Source organism: Nyctereutes procyonoides, unplaced genomic scaffold (genome assembly GCF_905146905.1).
Source record: "Nyctereutes procyonoides isolate TBG_1078 unplaced genomic scaffold, NYPRO_anot_genome, whole genome shotgun sequence".
In the NCBI taxonomy this organism is placed as follows: Eukaryota; Metazoa; Chordata; class Mammalia; order Carnivora; family Canidae; genus Nyctereutes; species Nyctereutes procyonoides.
Genome location: NW_026575142.1, coordinates 65186088 through 65209000, shown reverse-complemented (window position 1 = coordinate 65209000; position 22913 = coordinate 65186088). Strand labels below are relative to the sequence as shown.

General features: G+C 40.6%; 1 protein-coding gene across 6 annotated transcripts in view; it reads left to right on the top strand.

Annotated features, from left to right (window-relative positions):
* Positions 1–22913, top strand: part of MECOM (MDS1 and EVI1 complex locus) — a 553342-nt gene that overhangs the window by 194317 nt on the left and 336112 nt on the right. The window lies entirely within an intron of this gene.

Genomic DNA, 22913 nt, shown 5'->3' with positions numbered 1-22913 from the left:
TACAATGCCCGATAAGTTGTAATTGAGCTTGTAATTTTTATGGGTATTCTTAAATGTAGTCATTTATCTCCAAGACTGAATTTTCTAGAAATAAAATCAGTTAGTATATCATGAGACTTTTCCTACAGTGAGAAAGCCATATTAAAATGTGAAAGATAAATTAATCCAAACCAAGTGTTCAATAGCACTGTTAACAGCTGAGGCCAAAGTAAAATGAAATGATGTCATTATGTTAAAATGGATGTCAACACACAGAGAAAAAATCAGTGTAAAACGAGAGAGATCACATTTTGATGATAATCTAAGACAAGCAAAGTGCTGGCCATTTATCTGGCATTGTCCAAATGGAATCTAATCAATGATTGTCTTTAAGCTTTTTATTTTATTTATATAACAAACACTTCTAGAGAGCTTACTATGTGCAGTCACTGTTCTGAGTACTTTACACGTAACGATTCATTTAGTCTTCATGGCAATACCAGGAAGTATGTGTTCTTATTATCCTAGTTTTACAGATGTGGAAACTAAGGCGCAGAGAGGTAAAGTAGCTCGTCCAAGGGCACTTGGCTAACCAGTGGCAGAGCTGTGACTAAAGCTGAGGCAGGCTGGCCCCAGAATTCAAGTTCTTAATTTTTAAACAAGGGTGCCTCAAAAAATGAAAGAACTTAAAACATCAGAAGGAACTTAAATATGGTACAAATGGACAGATAAGAAGAAACTTAAACCAGGAAATCTGTTAGTGGTGTGTTTATTTTCTTTTCTGATTCTAATATGATTAATTACTTTGTCATAAGATTTTTAAAGGAAAAATCCCTTCTGTATGAAGAGGTGAATTAAGGAAACATTTTCAAAAACTTTAATATCAAATATATTTGACAGTAATCTCTGGAGCCTGACATAGCAAGAGTGAGGTAGAAGAAATCTGAGAACACGCCTTAAAAGTTTTATTTTATTTTATTTTATTATTTTATTTTTTTTTTTACCACGAGAAAGAAATCTTGAATCTTCTATTCTCAACACAGACAAAGGTTTGATGATCATGACTATGAACAGTGGGAGGGTTACTCTTTCTCTCACTTAGCTGCAATGGCCTAGGGGTGACAGAGGGAGGCCATTGCATGTAATAAATTGATACAGAAGTAAAGATACCTTTTTAGGTGATCCATATGGCCATAAAGCCCAATAGATTTAAATGAATTATACAGAAATCCCTCAGTTTCCTGGAGAATTTCCCTCGTATTTCCTCACCTAATACCCTTCTAACTTGCTGCTTCTAATTCAGTGAGAATTAGAAAAAGCAGAGAGAATATATGTGGAAATGAAAGTAATCAATGAACGAGAGCCCAGCATGCTTTCTGATTATCAGACTGTGAAACCTGCACGAGTGGGACATCCTGAGGGACAACCAACGTACCAACGTGCATTTTGTTTTTGTTTGTTTGTTTGTTTGTTGTTTTTTGTTTTCCAACGTGCATTTTGGATAGTGGCTTGAGATTTTCTTTTGTTCCCAATTCAACAAAGAATACTGCTGTTATGAAGACTATTGTAAAGATGTGCATATGCCAAATGCGACATATTTTTATACACTAAAATTTAACAGAAAACTGTGATATGTCTTGAAAGCAAAATTTTCCCAGTGTCTCAATTATTTGTTGTGGAAATGTTAGCAAAACCCTAAATGTGAACTGATGACATACATGTTTGTGAGAATACCAGCGAAAGTATGACCTCGTTTGATCCCTGGAGTAATGTCATTATCTTGGATGCACAGGCTCTGACATCCACTGCACCATTTCTCTTCAGGCTGCCCTATGGGTAGGTGGGTCTTTTCTGCCTTTTTTTACTTCATGGGTGTCTCTCAACAAGGTTCATGGAGATTTCCCAGATTGAGAAGGGCCCTTCTTTGGTCAAGAGTGTATAGAAAGTATAACTACTTTCAGAAAAACAAGTATGAAGAAAACATTTTCTCATTACAAATATTCAATTCTCCTAATAAAATGGCCCTCACAAAGATAACTGGCATATATACTTGGTGTCTGATACCATGACATTTGAGAGGAAAAGGAGACCAGCCTGTTGCACCTGCCCAGCTACCTTAACTGCAATGATGGTTGAAGAAGTTAGACCATTTAAATATGTAACTTGGTACATGGCCATATTTAAAGTTTCACCATCCAAGCAGAATGACTTAAAGAAATTTTCTGATATGGCTAAATCATCTAAATCAAAAGTGTAAGTATATTTGGGTGTGACTTTGGAGTTTAGAAGAGAATTACTGCTTATTTTTATTTTGTTTCTACTCATATGCTGATGGAGGCTTATCTACCTGGAGACAGTCTCTAACTCCTTGTTCATTTTATCCTTCAAGTAGGGGTGACACTCACCTGCTTCAATATCTCAACTGTCCTGGCTAAACCAGATGCCAAGCTCCATTTTGTACACTTCTTCACTTGAAATGACCAACTTAGCCATTACAAATTAATCTTTAAAACAAACCATCTGAACAACAACCAGAGTATGCCTAGGGAACAGATGGGGTTTTTATGTTTTCACATGAGCATCAAGCTAATATCTGTGTAAGATGAATGATGCCGCACAGGGATCTGTGTTTAATCCTCCCATTTCCCAGTGGGGTGGCTTCTTATTTAGTATCCCGTGCTTGGGAATGGGAGTTCATTTCATTATACTTAAATTGCATTGTAAAATTACATGTGTGTGTGATTTGGTATGCTCCTAGACATATCACCGTGTGCCCACGCTGTCCATGAAATATTTGAACTGAGCATTTGTCCAAGCACTCCATTGGCTTAAATGATCAAAATGAGCTTTTATGCTTACCAGTGGGGAAACTTTCTGTCCTATTGCACCAGACTTTGAAAACTAGTTCCTTGTATCTCGACTTCTGATTTGTTCAATAAAAAAATCAGTTATATGTTCACATATATGAGCATGTTGTTCAGTTTTCTCCCCCCCCCCCCACTGAGAGTTCATAAAAGATAGTTTAGGCACTGGAAAATTTTGTTTTCAAGACATTTTCAAAATAAATAATATTTCTATTAGATCCTAGAATGTAAAACCATATTTGCAATTGGCAGAGGCACTAACAAATAAAAATTACCTTTGAAGTATTCTTTATGGAAGCAAGACTATTGGTTGAATGTGAAAGAAAAAAAAATCTCAAATCACTATCCAAGACTATTCCCAGGTGTTTATAAGGATGTCTTTCTCGTGTGATATGGATAAATAAAATAAACACAGCAGAAAAACTTTTATTTTTTTCCTCCTTAAATTAATTGACTTAACTGCCATCATATGAATTCAAGAAACACATGTGGAGCATTTGCTATGGGTCAGGCACTGTAGTAGATGCTTAATATACAATAATGTAAAAATACAAAAGCCTTGAGGGAATCCTAGTCTAGAACACTGTTGCCTTCTTTTCCATCTCCCACCTGCTGGCATAGATGGAAGAGCTCTAAGTGAAAACATCTGGCTGTCTGACATTAACCCCATCATTCAGCACGTGTGCAATTTTCTCATCAACAGTTTTGTATTTTGGTGTAAGAATAAAATTATACCAGTATAATGCTTGAAATTTGGCACATTGAGTGACTACCTGTAGATTGAAAGTCTGTCCAAATGAATAGGTTCCCACTGGTGTCCATGGGAACCTGGCTGGAGGTTCCCTTGGCTGGAGGATTTTATTGTTGGTGGAATGAGTCTCTCTCTGGGTCTTTGAGTTTGTAGCAAATCTACTCAAAGTCATGCTCTTTGTGCACTAGAAAGCCATCAGGGCTTGGTGATTGGGACCCCAATTACATGCTCTGATAGCAAATTTGGAGAAGGAAAACAAAGCTGTAGAAGAAAGGTAGAGTAAGAAGGTAGCTCTGCTACAAATGTACCAGTGCACCATGTATGTGACCATATATGAGGTCAAGGCCTGGCATGAAACCAGCTCACCAGCTTACCGCCCCCATTCATCTGGAAGGTCTTCAGAACGACCTGAAGCTTTTGACTTCCCATAGGTTACCTTACATGGTGCCTTCCTTTAGGAGTGAAAGGGCTCCCTTATCAGCCATAAGTCCCTAGCTACTGTCATATTTGTACCCACAGACAGCTGTGATTAATTCATACACTCTCACTTCCCAAGTCCTATCTTTTAAAAAGGAGAGAGCAACGTTTTGTTGCTGTTCAGTTCTTCTTTTTAGACCTGTGTGGGCTCGTCAGTACTTCTGGAAAAAGCACTAAAGTGGGAACCCAGAAGCCTGAGTCTTTCATTGCTATTTACCGGCTAAATGGCCTTGGCCAAATTTCTAAAAACCTACAGCTCACTTTTCTCATTTGTAAAATAAAGCAGAGCCACAAATTTCTTTGCAGTCCTAAAATTCTAGATCTCCAAAACTTAGCCGTGGGTGTCAGCTCTTCCTGGGCAATACTATTAAGCTTTTTTGTTTGTTAACATCCTTCTCACATAAAAATGTCTTCCTAAAAACATCCATATGATCGTTTCTGTCCTAGGTGAGGAGTCAGATGAGACCACAACTTAAATCATTTTGAAGTCACTCATTTTACAGTCATTCCATTATTTCCATTATAGATGAAATAAGAAAAAAAAAGAAGTGGTGGGGAGGGGGCAAATAGAAGTTTCAAGCACAGCAGAACTGAGCCATTTTGTTGTATCCATGTCCTGGGGAGAAGGTCCTTTTGGTGCAACTGCTTGCTTGTTTTATTTTTTTATTTGTATTTTTCTTTTGCATTAAAAAAATTCAAATTCAGTTAATTAACATATAATGTATTACTGCTTTCAGAGGTAGAGTTCAGTGATTCATCAGTCTTATAATAACACCTAGGGCTCATTAGTGCCCTCTTTCATGCCCATCATCCAGTTACCCCGTCCCCCCACCCCTTCCCCTCCAGCGATCCTCAGTTTGTTTCCTATGATTAAGAGTCTCTTATGGTTTGTCTTGCTCGTCTGTTTTAGAAAGGGTAGTAGTTTTCTCCAGGAAACCTCCAGCTTGTAAGGCTGCCGGTTTACTGGCTGAGAGGGAACAGGAAGACAAGGAGCGCACCCAATGAAATATAAGAATTCTTTTCCCCAAAGGCCTTGACCAACTGATACCTGAACCTGGAACATGATCTCCCATATATCTCACACTTTCCCATAGGTTATCTGATTCCCCTCCATGAATGTTTTTGACCCTCTTCTTATTTAATCTCTGTGTTGTGCTAGGCTCTCCTATCATGCTAATCTCTTCCATTTCTTCTTTTAGCTATTGACAAAACCTGGACCCATGGACTCTGTAATGGACTGGTCTTGGCGGGAGATTGGGAGGCAGTGTGCGCTGGTATTTATTCAATGTTTTGCAATGCAATTGAATACACTGTCAGTGAAATTTGCTCTAATTCTTTGGGAGGGCAGAAGCCAAGTCTTACCACGTAAAATAATACATGTGTTTCAGATAACACATCCTTGCACTTTTTTCTAGAATAATTGGAACGTTCATACAAATAGATTTAGTCTCCTTGTAATTTATTTAATTGCCTCTGTTATGAACAACTTATAAACATGTCCATGCCGGTTAATGTTTCTGATTCTCAGTTTGTAAAATGAGGGTGTTGAACTCTACGATCTCGAAGGTCTTTTCCAACTCCGAAATTCTATGACCTGATACTTCTATTGTTTAGACAAAAAATAGGTCTGTTCTGAAATGTTCTGTTTTAGGCAGCAATCCAAATGGACTTTTTAAGCATTCACAGAAGAAAAAAAATATTCTCACATAGAGTTCTATAGGATGAAGAGAGGGCCCATTCAGTACTTGTTTGCTCTCTGTGGGAAAGCTATTCTTTTTTTTTCCTCTTTGAACAATATAAGGAAACAACTTATCTTTTACGATTTTTGGATTCAGTTCATGGAGGGTGTCAGTATTGTCCAGTGTTCCCAAGGGGGACGTGGGAGTCAGAGATCCCAGGACTCGTTCCCAGCTTTTCTGCTCCTTGTGTGACCTTTGGAGTCCATGAAACAACTCTTAAGACTCAGTTTATCTGCCTGAGAAATTGGGCTCCCCCCCCCTTTTTTTTCTTACCGTGGGAGGAACCTAAAGTTTTTGGAAAAGGATTAGAGTAACCTAAAGGGTTAAAGGGATCCATTTTGGTCTTTGGCAGTACAGAGGCGTTCCAGTCTCAGATGTTTCTCTGCTCCCTGGGCACCAGAAGCTTCTGCACAAATAGTATAGGAGACAGCATCACAGGCCTGATTCAGAAACTGTAAGAATTCAACCCAAATAGGTGGCCTGCCCTGGAGGTGACCCGTAGTACACTTGAGAACGGATTTTGCTGTATGAAGTATTAATAAATAAAATCACAAAATAAGCGACTGCAGGCCATTAGGTGCAGGGGGTGGGGGCAAGCATAAAGAGTTTGTTAGAAGCCTCCACTTCTATATTACCGGTTAGCATCTTACCCAACATGAATCTTAGCTATTGATTAAGCTCAGCAAATTCTTCTACGTTACTACAGATCTTTTCAGCGACAAACAACAACCCTCCTCCTGTAGTATCTAGCCAGTTTTTCAGATAAAAGCACTTAGCAAAGTGGAAACCAGCGCGACAAACTTAATACAATTTTACTGATCATTCTGAATTAATGAGTGAAATTTTACTCCTGTCAGCAACCTGACACAATAAAAAATAAAAATAAAAAATAAATTAAAAAGATTAAAAAAAAAAAAGAAACTTGACACAAGCTCGGTATTCCTAAAATCTCACGTCGAGTGGTAAAAATAATAGTGCCTATAGTTTTGCAGTGACACTGCATGTTTCGGAAATAGCCAGGATGTCAGCCTCACATCCATCCTTCACATGGTTCTGCAAAAGACCAGGTCAGAAAAATAATTATGGCTCGAGGAGGAATCACTCAATTATGTTTTATGATCTAACTCTAAGGGCGAATCAGCTCCTAAGAATGAGAGTCCGGTGTGGTGGGTATTACATCAGTCAACGTGCACGGAGCCCTTGGACTTGCCAGGCAAGTGTGCAAGTGTGCAAATGTGCGGGGCTCTCAGGCAACCTCCCAGTGCAGGTGGAAACAGTCATGCTGGGTCTGTCCTCCTTTGGCTTGTGTCAGGGACCCAAGTCATCGTTCAGGCCTGTTTAAGTGCTGCACTTGAGCTACCTCTTGGAGACGCGAAGACGTGCTGGAGTTGCACCACGATTCATCATATTAAACTTCATTTGGTGGAAACATTACAAGGGAATAGGTTCTCAGTCTCCTAGGAAGTGCCTGGCCCTACATTACTTCCCAATCGCCCCGCTCGCCACGGCCCCTTTATTTCTTCGGAGCCTGTACCCTTAGTACAGCGTGAGGCTACGTTTGGACCAGAGGCCCCCATCCTGTGAAAAATTCAGATGGCTATAGTAGTAATCAAAAATACCAATAAAGTGTCACCGGTCCTCGCTGGTGATGTGGGATGGCGGGTGAGTGAGATATAAAAATGAATCATGAGGCGAGACATGATTGCTGCTCAGGCAACCATTTCCAAATGTGAGTGCACCCCGGTTGCATAAATGGTTCAGAATATTCTCGGCGAGGGCCAAAAGGGGGGCAGATAACAGCGTTAACTCATCAGGCTCCACAGGCCCCAGTTGGGGGGGGGACCCCGAGAGGCAGAGGAGTTGTTGCTCAAGTGGCTGAGCAGAGAACATTTGTATCCGGGTCCTGTTGGGTAAGTGGCATCTGCTGACAGAAGTGCTTGGAGTAAAGTTGGTTTTAAAAAATAAGCACCGCAGCCCTATATGTTTAATACAGGAAGCTGTCCAAGGTGTAAAGAATGGTTAAGTAAATGAGTGGGGTACCATTAATCTTGGTTTGTTTCAGCACTACATCTTTAGCAGTTGGGGGGGGGGTGGGTGGAGCAAAAGACTTGCTCCTAGCTCATAACCTGAGTGTTAAAACTGATGTCCTTCCCATTAGGGCCTGTAAACTCATTAGCACATGGCAATTTATCCTCTTTTATTTCTTCTCAATTATCCTATCATCCATTGTATCTGGGTCTGATTACCCTTTCCCAGAGTCAAACATTATCTTGTAAATCATTTGCTTTAAATCCAAGCCCGCTGTTGCCTGGCCCGGGATTTGCTTAGGCAGGTAATAAATCAATTAGCATTAAACTTGTGGTGTCATCTATTTTCTTTCCTCATGGTTGAGAAAAGGAACACCTGAAAACCTCGTTTGGGTTACATCACATTTCTGTGCACGCTCTTGGGCAACTCGGAGGCATTTGCCCTGATGCGGGGGGGGGGGGGGGGGGCGGTGTGTGTGGAGGTGGTGGGGGGTTGAGGTAAGAGAAAACAAAACAAGGAATCGAAATCCTCAGTGTGTGCCTGCAAGGCTGATGGCATCACAGGTATGGGGACCTCGTATTTCAGAGGTGACACTTTTAGTAATAATTGGGAACATCTATTATTCAACCATGGGCATCAGAGATCCTATTTAAGGGGATAGTCTCATTTTTATGTCCAAAACACAATTATGGAGCCAAAAGGAAGACTGCAGTTTCATTTTTTTTTCCTTCTATTATTCTTTTATGTATATTCTGCTTCTCTGCCCACATACAGATTGGTCTGATAGAACGAGATGAGAGCAGCCGAGTAGTTTTTAGGCCATTTTCCTCTCCTCTCCCCTTGGCTTCCAAAGGATGTTTCTTCCCCCTTTCAGTACGATGCTGATTGACTTATTCCTTTTCTCTTCATGCCCTGGATCCATTTTCAATCCTTTGGCTGAGATTCTGCACGGAGATTCCCAACCAAACAATTGTTAGCTCAAAAGTAAGCGCTACGAGTTCCTCCTAGATTAGAGGGGGGAAGAAAATCCTTTTTTTTTCCCCCCCCCAGCAACCGGGAGCTTCTCCCAAATGATGCTCCACATAGGAGCTATAAATTAGTGGAGATCCCTGCCTCCTGGGTGGGAAGAGGTGCCTGGAAGGGACTGTCAGACACGTGGCAGGGCCCCATCAGGGGAGCTGCTTCCAGCCGTGGAGAACAGCGGTAGACCCATGAACAGGGCTGAAGCACGACTCGATTGGAGGGATTGGAGGGCAATTAATAACGTTTGGTTCTGGGTCTGGCTGCTTGGACAGCAGACAGCTCAGCTCCCTGGATGTGCTTTCCTCTCCTGCTGGCGATCTGCCCCACGTAAAGTCCTCCTGCCTGTTTCCTGTGGTTCTTCTGGCTTCAGTCCTTAGCTTTGTACACCACAAAAGTACATATACTCACAGAGAACGTGCATGGACTCTTTCTTCTTCCCGTGGTCGAAGGAAGAACACCAGTTTAGTACCCTGATTTGTTTATTACTAATACTGGTTACCCTTTCAGTGCCTAATATGATGGTGGGCAAGAGTCCAAAGGAATCATGTAGCCATGTGGGTCCATCCTTACATAGGAGCTGATGGAAACCCTCAGGAATGGTGCAAAAGCCCTTCCCCCAGAGCAGAGAATTTGAATCATGCGATGGAACTTGTTAAAGTGCAGGTTCTGACTCAGTAGGTCTGCAGAATTTTGCATTTCTTTTTTAAAAGATTTTATTTATTTATTTATTTATTTATTTGAGAGAGAGTGAGTGGGAAGGAGAAGGAGAAAGAATCTGAAGCAGAGCCAACACTGAGCATAGAGCCCCACACGGGCCTCGATCCCATGACTGCAAGATAATGACCTGAACCAAAACCAAGAGTCACTTAACCGACTGAGCCCCAGGTGTCCCAAAATTCTGCAGTTCTAACAAGCTCTCAGGTACTATGGATGCGGAAAGCCCATGGTGCTTTATATCTTCTTGTAGCAGGACTTTTAATCCTATTATAGTCACTTACTAGGATGTGCCCTGCTAGGTACCAAGCTCTGTGCAAACAGGCCATGACTGCTTTGGTGAATATATAATGATTCATTGCTTTGGTTTGGCAACTTGGAGGTCTGAGATCTAAACTCACTTCAGCAAACTAGTGTTGTGACATTGGCCACTTCCACTGAAATCTCCTGGACCTCTATTCTGTGCAATGAGGAGGTTTGGACTAGATTTGGGGTATTGTTTAAAAGTAAGGGTAGGAGTGAGGTGAGAAATGTGAATGGGGGAAAGAGTCATGTTGGGATCACGGAGGATCCAGGAATGGCTGTGATATTTAAACAGAGATCCCTCTTTTGTCTCCCTGCTAGGGTGGGGATCCTGTGTTGCCATACCTTACAACTTTCAAGAAGCAGGAGATTATTATTTTTTTAATTAGTGTAAAATCCCCTCACGTGTAAAGGCTGACAAGTAAAAGGAGTTTTTGTAAAAGGAGAAGAAACAGGCAGTGACATAAAACAGTTCTGTAGGCCAGAGACTGCCCACAGATCACCAGTTTGCAGCTGCTGGCCTTGACCAGCCAAAAACTGGTCAAAAACTGTCTTTTGAACCAGTCAAAAGTGTTCTTCTGGTAAAGACGTAAGAACTATGTTCACAAACATCAGAGGCAATGAGAGCTACATTCGTGGTGGACGTATCAAACCAGCTCTAAGGGCAAAGTGGAAGTGGCCAGCATTTCAGCACTTTGGGCTTTCCCGAGTGTTGAACACAAGATGGTTGGAAGGGCTGTACACTGAGCACCAGTGGGTTACATACTGGGGGTATTTGCTTCTCCTTGGCTTATAACTGGGTTTGTTTGTGTGTACATTTCTGGGAGTTGCCAGATATACTTCGGGTTGTGGAGATGACAATCCTTACGTGTGAAATGCTCAGGAACCGTAAGAGTCTCTCTCATAGAGATACTCCTCACGAGATCAGGGTTGGTGGTAGTTCGTCAGTCATAGAGTAATGAATGGTCTTTAACTTCTAAGACCCCTTTCCTAGGAACCCCTTGCTCTTTAGGTGGTCCAAGTTTTTCCATTGACTCAAGTACCAATACTTGAGCCCTGATTTGAGACCATCACACTTTTCCCAAAGGTGGTTCAGAATAGACGAAGAGATATGTACTATGTTGACATGGACTTGAACATCCCTAAATTGTTGATGGGGGAGGGGGAGTTCCTTGCATAACCTTAGCTGGTTGCACAAAGGGATTCAACAGCCAAACAAAGAGTAATGGAGGAGCTGTATCTCTGACAGATGTTCACGATAAGTCTATAGTCGTCATTATTTTTTGATGTTCAGTTTTCTTGACTTGAGTTCTCTGGAGCTAACCGTATAACAACACTTAGCTCATTTAAAATTCTTTTCTTTCTTTCTTTTTTTTTTTTTTTTTTACCCTTCTTCAGTTGTATAATTGTTCCATTCACATTATGGAGATGTGTCATGTCCTGACTTTTATATCCTGGAAAACATGTAGTAAGTCAAACTTGTCCAGACATGATGACACCGCATAGACATGGCAGATTGTAAGAGGAGACAAATAGTTTAGGCTTAGATGTGGAGACAAAAACTAGGGTTACTGGCAAGCATTAAATATTTATAAAGCAGCCAATCTTTGGTACTCATCGGGGAGTGTTTCTGCATGCGGCGCATCAGGCTTTATAATTAGTTATGGGACCTACTATTATTTGAGTTTTTGCCATGCTGTTCTCTGCCTATGAAGGACCGTTATTTTAAATATGTAATAATAAGAAAGAAATATTGTTTGGTAAAGTGGTAGCTTTTCATTTTTTGAACTTCTAATGACAATTTATGTTACGGATTCAGTCTAGTAGTGACTTTGAAATTTTGTTTTTATCATCACATTTTCAGCGATCAGGTTACAATAAAATGAAGATTGTGACCCTTGGTGTAAGATAAAAATAATTCTCAATTCCGATGTCTTCAGAATGTCTCTCTTAAAGCTTCTTTCTCCATGAGGAATGGCAAAAGCAAAAATAAAAACACAAATAAAACAAAACAAGGCTCCCATTTGTTTCTGACAATCAGCAGAGTTTGATTATTAGCGGAAGTAGACTGATTAATACTTAGGGCATTTGTAAATATCATTAAGAATGAGTTTCCTTTTCTGAAAGGAAGTTGTTAGGCTACAACCGTAAGTTGTTATCATTCTTAAGGGAGAGGGGAAAAAGAAAACCCAAACCCCTCAAACCTTAATAAAAGTTCCCAGCAAAACCATTAGGGATTTCAATTATGAAGCTGTTCTTCAAGACTCTTGTAAAGGTTATTTGTTGAACAATTTCTCTCTAACAGTGTATGACAAATTACTCGCTTGGCACCGTGAATGATGCACAAGCCCTTTAATTAGAATATAGCATTCGATATCTTTAAGACCTTCTAACATTTCTTAGTTAATAGTATTCCTCATATGCTTTTCCAAAGAGATGTGGACTTATTTGCAGAGTCAAGGTGGGTGATGGAGTAGGGTGGACAGGGACGTCGCACTGGGCTGGGAATATCCAGAAGCCACACAAAGAAAGGAAGGCTCTGACCCCAACAAGTTTTGATTGCAAAGGCGACTCTGATAACAGAGTTTTTTATTATCCATTGCTTTTAGCCTTATTTACCATCAGGCTCTCTTGCCACAAGCATGCTTTTTAGTTCTGACAGCCCTGAATTATGGCCATTGTGGGATCCTATCTCATTAACTGAAATGGGAGAATAAAACATCAAACAATCATAAAAATAATTTGGCACTGTGAAACCACTTAGGAGCAGCTGTCAAACAGGTTGGAAGATAAACTTCTAAATAAAAAGAATAGAGAGAGCTGCAGTGTCCTGCCATATGCTTCCTCGGCATTATAGACTCCTTAATAATATGAAGTGCCTGTGTTTATGCAGAATAGCCCAGACACTCCATATATGATATTGATTATGCCTTAACCCCAATTTAGTAAAGACCTACTCCTCCTTTTCCTAATCAGATATTGCAGAAGCAGTTTTCTGGAAGAAAAAAAAAATGTCCCTAATGCCAAGCCATATTTTATCTGCGAAGGCTGTGGCGGGAGATAGGGCTTTGTCTTGCCTGTCATTGTGGCTTGGAGCCCAGTTTTAGGACAGCAAGGCCCCTCTGGGGCTCTTCTCCAGCAGTTTCCATCCAGCGATTCAAAAACATACATCTTTATCAAGCTGTTGTTGTCAGACAACATTAGATAATTAATAGGCCATTTGTCAGCCTGCACAAAACATGTTAAAATCCCAAACACAATCAGGATAAATATAGTTGCTTGCTCTCTGAAGGCTTTTTGTTCTGTCATGCAGGCATTGCAGGCAGATATTTGCTATTAAACGAGACTCATTATTAATCACATCTAATGTTAATTAATTAACCGCCTCTGTGTATTGAGGGCTCTCTGTGACTTTCAATTGTTTTAAGAAGCTAATTGGTAACTTAGCAGTTTACATCTAAGTTACTGTTTTTCATTTCATTCATGTCCGGAGTTTACTCACTGAAATATATTTATTTGCATTTGAGAAGTATCCCATAAAAAGGCAGCATTTAAGAGTCCATATGTAACTATGTTGAGAAATGATAAAGGGAACGAAAGCTGTAGAAAAGTATGTGCCACCTTTGCTTTTTCTTGGGCCCAGCCTATTAAAAATAATTTGATTTTTATATTGTTTTGCAAACCTTATAGAAAAATGGGAATATGCAAATGTAATTTTTAGTAGATGATGAAAAGAGGAATGACAAGCGGGCTTAGTCAAACAAATGCAGTGTTTTGAATCTCATTCATTCAACAATTACATGTTAAGTATGCGTACTCAATTATTGGCCTGTTCCAGGTCCTGTTGGGAACCCCACCTCTCTCAAGCCAGCCCAGAGCTGAATTTTAGTTGTTGCAAACTGGGAGCTACTGGAAAGCAGGGGCCTGACCTCTGCAATATACGTCCCCTCCGTGTTCCCTTACAGGGTAGATGCTCAACTGATATTTCTTCAATTGAGTTAACTAAATTCAAATATAATGTAAATGTCTTTAAAATTCTGATCTAGTTGCAAAGGAAGATGGGCTATGTGATGAAAAAGAACTAGGAAAAGCAACACTGATCCATCATACATTCATGCAGCATGTTTCCACTTGCCAATGGCTGTCCCACCTTAACTTATTTAATTTTTTAAGTTGTTATATCATTCCTGTTCTGCGAATCAGGAAAAGGTCTGTGATTCTTAAGCAGACTCTAGCTTTACCTCTAGAATGTGGCCTCCGATGAAAGCAGCTTTGCTTGGCGGCCTCCCAGGCCGTAGCTGTGTAGTTGGACGTGCGGTGTGAGTTGTGGTGACATGGCTTCCCAGAGCATCTGACGCTATTGATCAATTCCTGGTGGAAGCTTTGATTTATCCAAAGATTTTGTTATTGATAACTCTTATTTGGGAAAGCCCACCCTAAAGGACCACAGATATAAAAAAAAATCATTACTGGACTTTAGTACTGTGAGAAGAGAAATTATTTTAAAATTTTATTACGTAAACAGGGAAGTAGGGAAAAGGTAGAGAAAGTTGTTCTTCATCTTTTGTGCTTCAAAATATTCACTGAATGATAGGGATTTGCACTTTGTAAGTCAAATCATGTCCGTTGTAAAGATAGCTATGAGGAATTTTCCCCCACATCTATTATGAAAATACTTTTGGTGTCTTCTGTAACTTTGTTTATATGTATTTCACCACTGAAGCACTAAATATTTTGTGCCAACTATATTTAACATGGAAATAAAAATTGCGAGAATAATCAGTGATACCCCACACTAAAGACATCTACGTAAAATGTAGCAGGCAAAAGGTAACCGATGCTAACGCTGTTTACTGCGACCGAGAGTATTTTCCGTCACCATCAGGAGCCTTGTAGAAGTAGGCATGAGAAGGAACTGGGAAATTTGCCATAGTTGATGACATGGATGGCAAACTACTTGAGGATAGATAGTGCTTTTTAATATATTTTTTATTTTTTGAAACAGAGAGGGTGGGGAGGGGCAGAGGGAGAGCCAGAATTTCCAGCGATGGGGAGACGAAGCCTGGAGCCTGATGCCGGGCTCCATCTCACAAGCCTAAGATCATGAACTGAGCCAAATCAAGAAATCAAGAGTGATGCTTAATCCACGGAACCCCCCTGTGCCCCTGGAGATAAATGGTGTTAAACAAACAAACATATAGGTAACCGACAAATCAAAAACCCAACAGTCAAACCACAGTCCTCTTCTTGCTTTCTTTTCTCTCTAAACTACTGGAAACCTACTTGCAGCTGACAGGTTATGTTTTTTAGTGTGTATCCTTGTTTATTTTTACAACTAGAATTCCTTATACGTGTAGTCAGGACAGGTATTTTTTCGTGCCTTTTAAGTTAAGATGCTGTGCATTCGTCAGTGCTAGACTTTGCATTTTTATTTAACTATGTCAACTCTAGGGTCCAAATGAGAGAGAGAGAGAGAGAGAGAGAGAGAGAGAGGAATAATTTTCTACCCAAATACATAGGGCGTAAAAAGCACATGCACATGCGTACAGAACAACGGCAGAGCTCAAATTGTTTTATCCCTGTTGAAGTGCTGTTGTTGAATTATATGTAGGGTGGGGAAAGATGCCTGGATTGAAAAATGTTCTTTCGCCAACAAAGATCTAGATTGGAATTTAACTTAAACCAGTCTGAGTGATATTCCAGAGGCTTTTATTGCTGGAAATAATACTGAATGGAAAACAGTTACACAAAGTGGAAATATTTTATATCATAGGTTGCCATACTCTAGATTACAATTATATGGCTTTTGAATCCAGTTCCCATTATGAGCTTGTGAAAGATCCTTTGCTTCTTATACAGATTCTTGGCTTAATTTGTAATAACAGCTCCCGACACAGAGCTTTTGTGAAAGTCTCAGCTTTTACTCCTTTAAGGTAAACTCAGTGGTACTCTGTGAGACGAAGTGAGGAAGAGATTGGCCACGTTGGCTAAAGCCATTATCAGGGTCTGTGCGTTTTCCACGCTCTAAGTAAAAAATGAGGGGCCCCTCAGGAGAACACAGCGTGACTTCAACTGTCTTCTTTGGCCCCCCCACTCCTTTTTTTTGTCATCATTTCTTTTTTTTTTTCTGTTTTGTCCTGAAGATGTAAGCTGCTGTTGTCTAGAGGGGGAGGAAAAGGTTTTTCCTAGGGATGTTAATTTCAAGGCTGAGTAGTTTCCAGTCACCAGGCCTTGCTGGAAGTATCGGTCAAGATTTGCCTGGAGGCAGCAGGGGCCCATTTGTCTCACCTGCAAGGAACATGGTCTTGGGAAAATGGCAAGAACTTTTGGCAGCTTTTTTAATTAGCACCTTAGTGTCTTTGGCTTTAGATTCCTTATTTGCTCATTCTCATGGTGATTTTCTGATGGTATGTGTTTAAAGCATTCTGTTGGGAACCTTCAGTACCGTCTCAAAGCCTTTTATACTCAAGTGGTCAGCTAGGTTTATATCAGTGTTTTGAGCACGACACACCATATAGAAACAATATTTGTTTTGGCATAGCTTAATGACTATAAAATCAAGATACAAACCAGAAAAAAAAAATGTTGAAGACCATAATGCTGTTCTTAGTGGGAAATGCTCTTTATTCCCCAGACGCAGCAAGAAGCTGCTCTTGTCCAAATTATGAGTTGTGAAACCCTGCTTCAGAAAGCAAAATTGTTGAAATGTTATTGGGGCATAACTTTTCTCCCTAGAGTAGCTTCTTTGTTGTGGAGAGAATAAGGAAAAAATAAAGCAGCAGCAGTCTTTCTATGATATTCTTACAGAGAAATAAGAAATTTGGAGAGAACAGGCTATCAAAGTTTATACCTGCTTTGCAGACTCGCTGGCCTCGGTTTATCAGACACTATTAAGAAAAATGAGGACTTCAATCAATCGCAGCTGATAGTTCAGTTTTACTTCCTTTTTTTTCTGGAGAATCTCCTCCTGTATTTATTTACATACGGCCTCACACACACATGCATGTTGTTGGATAATGAGATATTCAACATGGCTTAAAATCCACTCCCCCCCCCAAAATTATTAAGCTATTTCAAAACAAGAAATAATGCTGAGAGAAAATTTGTATTAGCTTGATTGATTATCTTATTTTAATCCATATTAAAGCTTTAAGTCTCTAGGCGTGGCTCTTTACTTCTAACACCTCATAAATTATAGCTATAATGAAGCAGTCATTTATCCTGAGCTGATGATAAATGGCTTGCCCTAGGAGGAACTAAAGAATAGGCAAGTAGATCATTTTCATATTTGGTGAAAACAATATTAAGTACCCAGACCTCAGTGATTGCCCTAATAAATGAATAATCTGAGGTGAGGGGCTTGGCAGTCAGTGTAAAAAATAACCTGAGCTTTCTCTGTCATTTGTCAGGCTTTGCTATGACAGCATGCATTATGGGTAAATGAGCAATCAGCAAGAACTATGTTATGGCTGGGATGTTTTTGAGAAATTTATCATATGCATTGCTTGGTACCTTAAGACCTTAAGGCTTAATGGCTATAGTGCATGACTGCAAGTGAGCACAGTTCCTATTTACCATGGTATGCTTCATTTGTGCTCCATCTCTCACCTTAAAGAAAGAAAAGACCTTTCCCAAATGAGCTTCATTTGGCTTTGTTTTTAAAACTTTAAAGTCCTTGTGGGTGATGTTCTATCTCTATGTTGACAGGCACTACTTGCGGTAGATTGGGTTCAGGAGATTTTGGAGACCTGAATTCAAATAGAATTTCAGGGTCAGAAATTTATCAGTGTGTGAGGATGTCGGAAGTCTGGGTTCCAGAGTACCTGCAGCCAAATGTATTATGGCAAGTGACATTACCTCCTGAAAACACTATTAAATATTTAATGGTATTTAAGAATTAAATGAGTTTTCCGCCCTCCCCTAACCCACCAAACAGTTGATCTCTTTGATATATTATTGAATCAGAAATAACCAGGAGTGGTTGAGATATAAATGCCTCCTTGGAATTATGCAGTGTGTTATGACAATATCTGACTCATTATGGTTTGCTGCCATAAGTAGTAAAAAATGGAACCAATATTTGAACTGCTTTTCCCAGGCTGGAGCTCTCTTATCCACATTCATCCCACTATTGTGAATCTTATTAGGAAACATTTGATGAAGAAGAATGTGGCTTTCTCAGTGACCTCTGCTTCCATAATATCCAGAATTCACAGGTGACTTTGAAGTTAGGTGCACAAATTCAAATTATGGTATTACCCCTAGTTGGATATATCTGTTCATTCATTACTCTGACATCATTTTCCTCCCATGTAAAGTGGTGAAAATACTATCTTGAAGGTTTGCTGCGTGGAGTAAATGAGCGAATGTATAAAAGATACTTATCATTCAGTAAATATTCAGTTAGTTTCCCGTCTTTTTAACTCTACTCAGGCACCTGAGTGCTTTCAATATTCAAAATGTAGATGATATCTTATTTTTTTAATTTTTAGAAGACTTTTATTTATTTATTTATTAGAGAGAGTGAGCATGAGCAGAGTGAGGGGCAGAGGGAGAAGCAGACTCCTGGCGGAGCAGGGACCCCGATGAGGGGCTCTATCCTGGAACTCCAGGATCATGACCAGAGCTGAAGGCAAACACTTAACCAACTGAGCCACGCAGGTGCCCCTGCAGATGACATTTTAAAAAATACTGTATGAAGGCCAGTTGCCTGCAACACTGGAGCAAGATGTTAGTGAGACAAATTCAATTAAGTAAAAACATTTGTTGAATGTCTACTGTGAGTCAGTTTCCAATGAGGACATAATATAACCTCTTCATTGTCACCAGGACCATTGTAATAATCTCTGATTTTCCTCCTCTCCCAGCTCTCATCCAAGAACTTTCCAGTTATCTTTCCAAAATGCAGATCTGATCATGTCATCACTGCTGGTTGCCAAATTATTCAGCACCACAAACAAGGGTTTCCATATGCTTTAAACCTGCCATTTCAGCTTCATATCAGGCATCTCCTTTTAATCCTATATTCTAGCCATACAGAACTACTCAGTGGTCCTTCAACAGATAAATCACATGCATGGGTGTCTTACCTTAGAATGTACTCTACAGCTGTGTTGGCATAGCCAAACCTACATGCAGGATGTATTATCTAAAATTTGAGCTCTGGTGAGTAACCTTCCTCAGACTTCTAGGTTGAAGTGGTTTCTTCCTTTTAGGTGTTCCCTGAGTACTTTGTGGGAGATAGCCCCCTCATCATTTTGTGTAGTAACCACCTGTTTGCGTGCTGTTTCCCTGTGGGTTTCTTGAGGACGGGGACAGTGGCTGTTTCATTTTACTCTCAGAAATTAACATGGTGCCCTATAGTAGGTGCCTTAAAAAGGTGCTTCATAAACACGGAGCCAATGAGAAAGAGGTTCTGCTTATCTTGGAACCCCTCACACCCAAGGTCAGGGAAGTTCTCAGCAGGGGGGATGGTAGGAACCACACATTCCTTGTTGTGCTCTTAACCTACAGATCCCCCACCTCTTCCCTTCCTTAGTCAAAACTCATGAAATGCCTGATTCGATTGACTTTCCCCTGGAAACTGAATGAGAGGGTGGGTTTTCAGAAGGGCAATATGGGGAAAAGTGGAGGTGGACAGGAGAACTCTAGGGTCTGGGTGACAGAGGGTGCCAAGAGGACCTAATTCTTCTACCTCTGAGAATTGGTAGATATCTCTATGAGGGGCCTGGACTGCCACAGGTAAAGAAACTGAGTTGTTCAAGGTCATTTCATCTGGATCTCAGGGGGTGAGGAGGCCTCTACCCAAGTTCCAAGTTCTAGATAAAGTGAGGGAGCTGGATTCTAAGCTTTTAAATTATCAGGGCCCTTTTTCATAACATGAAAATTTCATAGACCTTTAAGTATTCATTGATTGACAAAATCATACTATAAAAATATCTACTAGGTATTCAAGACACTTTAAATTAATTTTGTACTTAACTGACCATGACAGCAAGTGCTTGAGTATACTCTGGCATGAACCGCTCTGATGGACACGTGAACAGTAGTGCTGTGTAGTATCTGCAAGCATGGATTTGAGTTCGTTAGACTTGGGTTCAAATTCTGGTTCTGATCTCATGGGTATGATCATGGGCAAACTCTCGGCCTTCATTTCCTTGTCTATAAAGCAGAGTGACATCACAGTGGATGGTTGTGTAGGATTTAAGATAATGAAGATAAATATAAAGCACAGCACCCAGAACAAATGCCCACTTTATATGATCAAGAATGGGAAGGACCGCTTAGCAAATTCTGGGATATGAGCTCAGAGCAAGGAGGCTGTCTAGGGCTGGTCAGCATTATTTGTGTAGAGTGGAGTGTGTCAGGGAAATTTGGTGGGGTGTGTATTTGGTGTCTGTGAGGGGAGAACAGGCTGTGATGGAAGCATCTGGGAGATACCTTAAGGTATCTTCCTTGATGTGAGAACTGAGAATCCTCATAGGATTTCAGAGTGGGAATGACATGATGAAAATGATGCTTCAGGAAGCATTAAGAGGATTTGAAAGTAGACTGGGTAAGAGAGCTTCTGGCAAGGGAGACGTTAACTATGTTCCCAAAGTCATCACCTATCAGCACAAAAGAAGAACCCTGTGATGCAATTATAGGAGACCTATAAAAGGGTGAGTTCAGGGATGGAATTTGGAGATTCTCTCTTCAGTGAGATTTATGAGTGGAAAGAGCTCTCCCCTCACAAGAGAGAGGAGAAGCCAGACTAAATATGTAGTGTCAAGAGTCCTTTTCTGTCTTCAGTTCTTTTTTTTTTTTTTTAGATTTTATTTATTTATTCATGAGAGACACACAGAGAGAAAGGCGGAGACATAGGCAGAGGGAGAAGCAGGCTTCCAGGGAGAACCCAAAGTGGGACTTGATCCCAGGACCCAGGATCATGCCCTGAGCCAAAGGCAGATGCTCAATTGCTGGGCCACCCAGGTGTCCCATCTATCTTCAGTTCTTAGAAGCAGCTGGACTCCTCCCTCTGCCTCTGGGGGGAGGACTGCAGGTAGAAAAACCAGAGGGAGCCCTGCTGGGTTTCCTGGTGAGCAAGGCAAGCTGCAGGCCCAGTGCTGTAGATGGGAGAAAAGTCCATTTGCTTCCTGAAGAGTATAAGGAGGGGACAACCTGGCCAAACAGGAGAATGAAAAGGAAAGATCAAGTCATTGGCTTGGATGGGATGGAGGCTGTTGGTAAAATAAGGGCTTCTGGCAGAATGATGGGAACAGAAGCCTGCTTTTAAACTTTACTATCTGAGGGTAGACAGGGGAATGTTCTCTTTCTTTCTTAAAGATTTTATTTATTTATTTGATAGAGAGAGAATGAGCACAAGCAGTGGGAGCAGCAGAGAGAGAGGGAGAAGCAGGCTCCTCACTGAGCAGGGAGCAGGTCGTGGGGCTCGATCCCAGGACCCTGGGATCCTGACCTGTGCTGAAGGCAGACGCTCAACCGACTGAGCCACCCAGGCGCCCTGTTCTGTTTCTTTTTGTTTGTTTCTGTCCCTGGGTCTTAACGCTGCAGTTGGCAGTTAGGGTGGGCAGAGACATGACAATATAAACATGATTGCTTAAGGCAAATTAATTGTCCAGATCACAGTATTAACTTGGTGGGGGGAGCCTGGGGGCTATAGTGTTTCCTCCTTCCCTTCTTGCCATGGAAAGTGGCATAGTGCCTTGTGCATAATAGGCCTTCAATAAATATTTGACGACCACATGAGTGTAATGAAAGGCTCTAATACAGGAAGCATGAATGGAACCTTCGATGTTGGCTGTTTGGAAGGGAGTCAAGGAGCTTGCTCACAGAGAAGAAAGTGGATAGAATTTCCATTCACACTTTATTCTTTTCCATGGGACAGGAGGAGATTTCAGAGCAGATGGGGAGGAGAGAAATCCCAGTCCTGGTAAGCACTTTCCAATGTTATGAATAGAAAAATAATCTTGACAAACCTATTGTGACCAGTTGTTTTTTTGACACTGAGGGGAATGGGTTCTCTCTCCAGTTTCATTCATTAGATTTGACAGACAGTTATTAGGCACTTACTGAATGCAAGGTATTAGCCTAGGTTCTGTGGTGGTGTTGAAAAGAATATTGACCTCCATTCAAATGACTGCAGTATGGAAATATCTACCTCGAGTAGAGATATTACTCCATTTGACTAGTTCTATACTCAGAATCAAGAATGGCAAGTGGGAAAAATTGTGAAAGCCTCATTGTTAGTGTTTTTTTTCCCCAAGGTTTCCATTCCCCAGCAGTTCAGGAATGGGAGAGAGACCATTAAAAATGGCCCTGTACCTTTAGCTGTGATGACCTCACTTTTAGGAAACTCTTGTTATTTGTGTTGACTGATTTCCTCTCTCCTTTCACTAACATCCGTGATCGCTGTCTCTATAATCTCCTTAGTATATGGTTCCTCAACACGAAACATCTGAAGCTTTCTTTGCCTGCATGGGAGAAATTAAATTAGCATTCCTACCTAATTGGGATGCTTACATGTGTACCTACTATGGACTTTTATATTGTGTTACTAGCTACCTCTTCTATATATCCTTCGTGCTTGCTAGAAGACAGAAGCAGAAGATTAAAGCTCTCTGATTCATATGTTAACGGCATATGGAGGTTACTTTTAAGAAGTGTAACTGAGATGAAAGATCTCAAAAGCATCTTTTATTCCTGTTATTTCCATCTGCCCCCAACCTGTAAGTATATTTGATATAATTTCAGACAAATCCATTGGGACAACTTATTTATTTTAATTACTTATTTATTAAAAAGATTTTATTTATTTATTCATGAGACACACACACACACAAACAGAGGCAGAAGCATAGGCAGAGAGAGATGCAGGCTCCCTGCAGGGAGCCAGATGGAGGACTCATCCCCCATTTGCAGGATCATGCCCTGAGCAGAAGGCAGATGCTCAACCCCTGAGCCACCCAGGCATCCCAGAACAACTTATTTTATATAAAAATTTTTCTACAAGGAAATAATATTTTGGTGTGCATA